This window comes from Castor canadensis, chromosome 2, assembly GCF_047511655.1.
Source record: "Castor canadensis chromosome 2, mCasCan1.hap1v2, whole genome shotgun sequence".
Lineage (NCBI taxonomy): Eukaryota > Metazoa > Chordata > Mammalia > Rodentia > Castoridae > Castor > Castor canadensis.
In genome coordinates this window covers 167,108,896-167,116,686 of record NC_133387.1, presented here as the reverse complement: position 1 = coordinate 167,116,686, position 7,791 = coordinate 167,108,896, and the positions used below count along the sequence as shown (strand labels likewise).

Genomic DNA, 7,791 nt, shown 5'->3' with positions numbered 1-7,791 from the left:
ATGGTATTGTGGGTGAAAATGCACGAAACACTCACTTCCAACAAATCGACAGCAAAGTATTTGATGGCATTTAGCAGCCTGTGTCTGGTCTAGCAGTAAAGGAAACAGTTCTGGAAAGAGGTAGACAAATTATGTAGTCTAAGCCTCAGAGAGTATAAAATCAAGAGCTAAGTTTTCAATTTCTCAGAAACTTAGACATTGGAAAGGAATTCCCCAAGTATCTAGTGTGAGTATTTGGGTCTCCTGAAATCTGTAACTTCTTGTTGGGTTCTGTTTATCTTCTAGTTCTCCAAGGCAATCCCTGAATCTCTTTTGAGTTTAGCTACCTTGAGATAGTTTGTTTTGTGACAGGGTCTCATTACATAGCTCAGGCTGGTCTCAAACTTGTGATCATCTTGCTCAGCATCCCAAGTGCTGGGATTACAGGCATGTGCCACCACACCTGCCTCCAAAGCATAATTTTTAATGCCAGAAAATAGAAACACCTGAATGCCCATCAACTGCTAAGGGAAAATTTTAATGTGGTATACACATAGAATGTTATTTGGCAATAAAAAGTGTGAAATGCACAGGAGGTGTGGCTCAGCAGCAGAACTCTTGCTTAGCATGTGCAAGGCCCTGGGTTCCAGTATGGTTGTGGGTATGAAACATTGATATATAGCTGGGCACTGGTGGGTCATGCCTGTAATCCAGGCTACTCAGGAGGCAGAGATCTGGAGGACTGTGGTTTAAAGCCAGCCCAGGCAAATAGTCTGCGAGACCCTATCTCAAAAAAACCCCATCACGCACACAAAAAAAGGGCTGGTGGAGTGGCTCAAGGTGTAGGCCCTGAGTTCAAACCCCAAACTGCAAAAAAAAAAAAAAAAGTATATATATATATATATGATTCAGTGGGTTTTAGTATATTCACAATTATATAGTCATTACTCCCAATCGATTTTAGAACATTTTCATCACCCCAATAAGAAGCCCTGTGCCAGCTGGGCACTGTTGGCTCATGCCTGTAATCCTAGCTACTTGGGAGGCTGAGATCAGGAGGATTTTAGTCTAGGTCAGCCCAGGCAAACAGTTCTCGAGACTGGAGGTGTGACTCAAGCAGTAGAGTGCCTGCTTTGCAAGCCCTGAGTTCAAACACCAGTCCCACCACCCCCCTCAAAAGAGAAGCCCATTAGCAATTTCCCAACAATCCCTCTCCTCCCAATCTTAGGCAAACAATAATTTACAGATTTGCCTTTTCTAAACATTTCATATAAATGGAATTATAGAATATGTGGTCTTTGTCATAAAGCATAATGTATCATATATCAGTATTTTGTTGTTGTTGTTTTGTGCTAGCCCTTTCTTGTGAAGGGTTTTTTGAGATAGGGTCTCTTGAACTATTTGCCTGGGCTGGCTTCGAACAATGATCCTCCTAATCTCTGCCTCTTGAGTAGCTAGGATTACAGGCATGAGTCATCAGTGCCTGGCTCACTAAATCATATACTTTAAATGTGTGAGTTGTGTGATATGTGAACTATATCTCAATAAAGCTGTTATCTAAAAAATAAAACAAAAACAAGACAAAGACAAAAACAAGCTAGGAATAGACCTTGGGGTCCCCAACCACCTCTTAGCCTGTGAGGCTTTGCCTCAGAAGCTGCAGGGCTTACTCTCTGACAGTTTAAATAAAACCAATGAACAAATACTGCCAATATAAACCAAAGAAGACATGTTGGCCCTTCCTACACTCTAATCTCAATTTTCAAAGGAATCTAAAGCTGAGGATTTCCATCAAATCTACTTGATCAGCATACATTAAATGACCACAGAATAATAAATAGGGAACCAGGGGGCTGGCAGAGTGGCTGTAGTGGTAAGAGTGCCTGCCTTGCAAGTATGAGTTCAAAACCTAGTACCACCAAAAAAAAAAAAAGGTAACTAGGACTGGGATGTAGTTCAGTGGTAGAACACTTACCTAACAAGTAAAGAACTAAAACCAAGAATGCCAGAAAGAACATTTGAAAAAGAGGAAAGATGAAATGAAATGTGTGGTTAACCTGGCAGTAAGGGCCACACTACCTCAGTAATCAGCACAATCTGTTGCCTATTTAGCACCCTTTCCCTAATTTACTGGCCTTATTTGATTTTCATTTAACTACCCACCCCTCCCCAACACTGACCCACCTCCAATTCCTGAGAGGTCCTGGATGGCTTAAGATATATTAAGATACATTTTTTTTTCACTCTCTTCTCCCACCCCTCCCCTGGTTATTGATTCAGGGTTAGGTGTGTGCTCTAAGTTGTTGAACCAGAGAATCTCAGGACTCTTGTTTGGAAGGTAGGGTAGAAGCTGTCTTTGTGTGGATATAGACTAGGACCTGAAACTGCAGCAAAGGACTCACTGTCAGCCTGCTGGTGAAGGTGCTACCTCAGGAGGAACAAGAGAATCAGAGACCTGAGCTGATGTTCTGACTGGAACCAGGCCTGGTCTCTACCCTTTCATGCTTATTTAGACTTTTCCACTTAGAAAATGGATACCATTCTTGTTCAAATCAGTTTGAGTAGACCTTTCTATTATTTATAGCCAAAAGGGCTGTCTACAATTCTGTTGAATTCATTCCAAATGAGTAATTATCTAGTAATATGCTTAAGACAATGTCTGGAATGTAGGAAGTTCTAATAAGAGTTATAATTATTATTATTGATAGAAGTTTTAGTATTTTAAAATGGAGTTTATAATGACTACCCTATCTACTTAACAAGGTATTGTTAATAAAGAAAAACAGAAGAAGTGAACCATTACTCCCTACATTATAAAAGTAATACAGGAAGGTGGTGCCAGTGGCTCACACCTCTAATCCTAGCTACTTAAGAGGTTGAGATGGAGAGGATCACAATTTGAGGCCAGCCTGGGCAAATAGTTCATGAGATACCATCTCCAAAAATTAACCAGAGCAAAATGGACTGGAAGTGCCACTTAAGTGATAGAGTGTCTGCTTTGCAAGTATGAGGCCCTGAGTTCAAACACCAATCTCACCAAAAAAAAGAAAAAGAAAAAAAAAGCAATACATATCCATTATAGAAAATTTGGAAAACACAGAAATATATTAAGACTGAAGCAATTATTTATAATCCCACTATCCAGAAAAATTATATGTTGGTTTATCTTCTTTTTTTCTCTTTATTTATTTACTTTAAATACATAATTGAAATTATTCTATATATGAAATTTACATATGATTTTTAAAAATTTATCATATCCCAAATGCATGTTTCATCATTTATTCTCATTTTGGATTATTTTCCTAAAATGAGTCCTGGAAGTGAAATAAGTGATCCTTACAGGGTTCTTATGAAATGAGATAATGGATATGAAAGAAATTTTAAAACTGAGAAGCACTATACAAATATGAACTATTACTGTAATACTGTTATCCCTTCCCCCAAACCTGCTCCACCAACTCAACCAGCCAATCACAACTGCCGACTGTCCTGTGCTGAGCACTTGACTATGTGCTGAGCTAAACACGTAAGCACTTTCTCCATTACTATACTTAGCCTTTATTAGACCTTGCTGAAAGGTGGTATTGCCCTATTTTACAAAGAGAATAGTGACCTTTGATGAAGACAGAGTACCTAAGGGCACACATCCAGAAATGACATAGCCAGGATCTAAGCCCTGAACTGGGCTGACTCTGAAGTTCATGGTGTTATCTGCCCTCCCACTCTGCCTTCTGAGAGGGCTGTACCCCTGAGCTACACCCCCAGCCCTCACATTTCTTTTGCATCCTTCAAGACATGGAGCAGGGCAGTTTGTAACCCTCTTGCCACTCACATGACTACTTTCTCTGGCCTGGTTCAGGCTTGTATGTGGTTTTTCCTAGATTGTTCAATCTCCCCTGCTCTGGCCCATCTTTAATCTGTCCCCTAATCTTTCTAAAATGGACATCTGCCTGTCATTTAGTGGTTTCCTACAGCCATCAAAATAAATGACATTTTTGTCCCTCAGGATTCCTTTTTCTCTCCTGTTGTCTCATGCAGGGACATGCTGCTTCCACGTCAATGCTAGTATAGGTGACTTTGTGCTCAGTTTTGGGTTCTGGATTTTAGTAAGTTGGAAAGTATATGGAGATAAAAGGATGATCTGCACATCTGGAAATAATATCACAAGCAAATGGTCAAAGACGTGAGTATATTTACAGGAAAGAAAAGACTGAGATATGTGACAGAGATTTGCTCAATAGAAAGACAATATTTCCAGCCAATGGAGCTGTGAGTTTCTCCATCCTTCCATTATGGATATTGTAGCTTTAATATATATTATATATAGTTAATATATATAACTGAGATAATATATAATATATATTTATACATAGTTATATATAACCATAATTCATATACATACATATATATGAGATGTCTCTCTGTGTTGCCCAGGACAGTCTCAGACTTTTGGGTTCAAGTGATTCTCCTTTCTCAGCCTCCCCAGTAGTTGGAACTATAGGTATATGTCACCAAATCCAGTTCCATTGTGGATAACATAGAAAGGCCTTCTGCACAGAGTAGAAAAAATGACCCAAATACCTTCAAACTGTTTGAGTTGGGGTATCAAACAATTGAGTTATTTCACATCAGCTTTTCTGAAAACCATCTGTAACATAGAAATCACCAATAATAAGAACATATAGGCAGTTCCTGGGACTGTGGATTTTAATTATCACTTCGTATTTCCTGCACTGAAGGCAGAAGAAATCATTCCAAGAAAGACCAAGCAAGAGCACTGAAAAAATGAGGCATTACTACAGACACCTGAGAAATAAGCACATCAGGAAGGTAACGAAAGCAGAAGAAATGGAATGGCTTCTTTCAAATAAAATTTAGGAAGAGCAGTGGAGGAAGGAAGCCAACTGGGTGGGCTCACACATTTGTTTGCAGCCAGCAGCAGTTTTCTGCAGAATTACTGGGAGTTAAGTCCAGGGCCACTCTTCTGTCCCAGTCTCTTCCGTGGCCCCAGGGACCCCTGCATTCTCACTCACAATTGTCCTTACAAAACCTGTTTGCTTCAGGCCTGGAAACACTTTACCAGTATATGCATAGTGTGTGTAAAAGGGTTTTGTTTTTGAGTATATGACTTCAAACATCCCTACATACCTAGATTATACCTAGATTCTAATCAGTTCAAGCAATATTATCTTTGAAAACAAACAATATTTACATGCATACTCTAGGGCCTTCAATTTTGGGGGCTATGCATTGATATTTCTGTCTACTTGCTTGATAAATCCTTGTTTTAGTTCAGCAGGAGTTAGAAGATAAGCTTTGTGAATTAAAATCTTTAAATCTTAATTATCTATTCATGTGGTAAAGTATGACTCATGGAAAATTAAACCTGTTCTGTTTAAGCACTTCCCTGAGAAGTGATTACACCTGCTCAGCCTCAGAGACAGAAGCCTTCTAAGCAGGAGAGGAAGATGGGACAGCTAGATAACTTTCTAACTCCTGAGTCGCATTTTTAATTAGCAATTATCACACCTCAGAGAAACCTCATTGGCTGTGATTGTGTCACTGTGCAAAGCTATGAGTCACATTTTTATAGTGGCTTCTGTTTATTATTAGAAGTGTGATCCTACAGAATATCACAAAGTCATGTCAAAATAGAAGCAAAAAGAATAGCAAACCATTGATACACTTTTGTGTGTTTGTTGAGGGACTTAATAGACTATTTTCTGATGAATCATAACCAGAACAGGTAGCATCTTGGAAGAGATGATGGTATTTGTTAGGTCTGCTCGCTGAAGAACCACTTAAACCTTCATTCCCTACAAGTGGTTTTTATTCTTAGGAAGAAATGACTAATGACCAAGTTCCATGGTTTCCAAGTTCAGTGATCCTTTCTTAGTCCTTGTACTACTTGGCTTTTTCTAGTTTTTGACTCTAGAAATAAATATTGATTAAACAGATTCATAATATAAATGTGATAAATATTGATTAAATAAGCCGGGCAGCAGAGGCTCACGCCTGTACTCCTAGCTACTCAGAAGGCAGAGATCAGGAGGATCAAGGTTTGAAGCCAGCTGGGCAAATAGTTCTGTGAGACCCTATCTCGAAAAACCCTTCACAAAAATAGGGCTGGTGGAGTGGCTCAAGGTAAAGGCCCTGAGTTCAAGCCCCAGTACTAAATATATATATATATTGATTAAATAGAAACATAGCACAGCCTTCTGGATTCTTTCTACCTTTCTTCTTACAGTCCATACTGGTTATCTTATGGATTTAACTAACAACCTTTGGGTAGGTAACTCCCCCATTCTAATCTTGATCCCAGTCTTTCTCACACCTTTTCCCAAGTAATTCCCAAGCATGTCACACTGGAGATATGGGTGGAATATCATATCTCTACTTTTCTCTCATCTCCAAAGTCTTCATTTTACCTATGACTACAAATGACATCCTCATCTCCATTCTCTTGGGCACCAGGTTTAGACATTTGAGGTTCTTTTTATTCTCCTCCCTCCTTTCCACTGGCTCCCCAGGCAAGTGACTGCTGGAGATGATAGATTTCACCTTTGGACTTGTTTCCTTTCCAGTCTGACTGCATGTCTCTCAGATCTGCCCATATTTACACTTTCCCCAGGATCCCAGTAGACACCTCCCTGCCTCCAGGCTCTCCTTCATTCTTCATAGCTATCACTTTCATTCTTGCCTAAAGGTCAACTCTAATTATGTTCTTATCTATGCCTTCTTTAGGGAAACCCACCAACCATCCTATCTTAGCTGTGTTAAAAAACTCTCTTTGTTCTTTCCTGACACTGCTTATGCACATCTTGTAGCTGTTCCCAGAGGTACCATCTTCTTTCTTTTCTCTTCTTTCTTTCTCTTACAATCAGTATGCACTATTTTATTCAATAAAAGTTGAACAAAATTCCTTCTCTGCACTGGCATTTTAATTTGGTGTCTTCAACTGAAGCCTTTTCCCTTTTTTTTTTTTTTTTTTTTTTTTTTGGTGGGACTGGGGTTTGCACTCACAAAAAAGACGTCTACCACTTCAGCCACACCTCCAGTCCATTTTGCTCTGGTTATTTTGGAGATGGAATCTCTGGAACTACAGCCCGGTCTGTTCTCACAATGCAATCCTCCTGATCTCAGCCTCCTAGGTAGTAAGGATTATAGGTGTGAGCCACTGGTGCCCAGCTGCCTTTTCTTATTTTTAATACAATTGAAGGATTTTTTTCCTTCCACTTTTCATGTCTAGCAGTTTTACATGGGTCCCTTTCAACTTAAACAAAACTGTATCACAGAATTACGTGATTGCTCAAAATAGTGTAAAAAATGCTGTCATTTCCTGACTCACTCAAGAACTAGGTCCTTCATCTCAATTCTAAAATCCATACCCTCTCACAATAAATACATTGTTTAGGTTCCCACAACTCTCTCCACAGTCACATATACATTCCTGACTCCAAATCTCACGTTCATCAGTAGACTTTCATTTTGGCATACATATTCTAGAACACAGGAAGAAGAACCAAGGTCTCATTGGTAAACAGAAATAAGCAGTTTCAAACACCAACCTAGGAAGTAAGAGAGAAAATCTCAATTACACAGAAGGATTTCCGGGGTTCCTTAGGGATTACAAAAGGTCTCATTTGTTTCCTCTTACTTTACCAGTGGGAACATACAAGATGTGTCTGATCACTGTCACTTTTTAAAATCCTGGACCTGGAGCCACTGCTGGAATTTAAGACGCTTACATGGCAAGAGTCCAAAAAAATCTCCAAATTAATGCCAGTTCCACATAAAATTGTATTTGTC

The 7,791-nt window shown here is 39.3% G+C and overlaps 1 pseudogene; it reads right to left on the bottom strand.

The window, feature by feature from the left end:
• Positions 1–5,486: 5,486 nt before the first annotated feature.
• On the bottom strand, positions 5,487–5,556 carry LOC141420958 (U4 spliceosomal RNA; annotated as a pseudogene).
• Between the last annotated feature and the right edge of the window lie 2,235 nt (positions 5,557–7,791).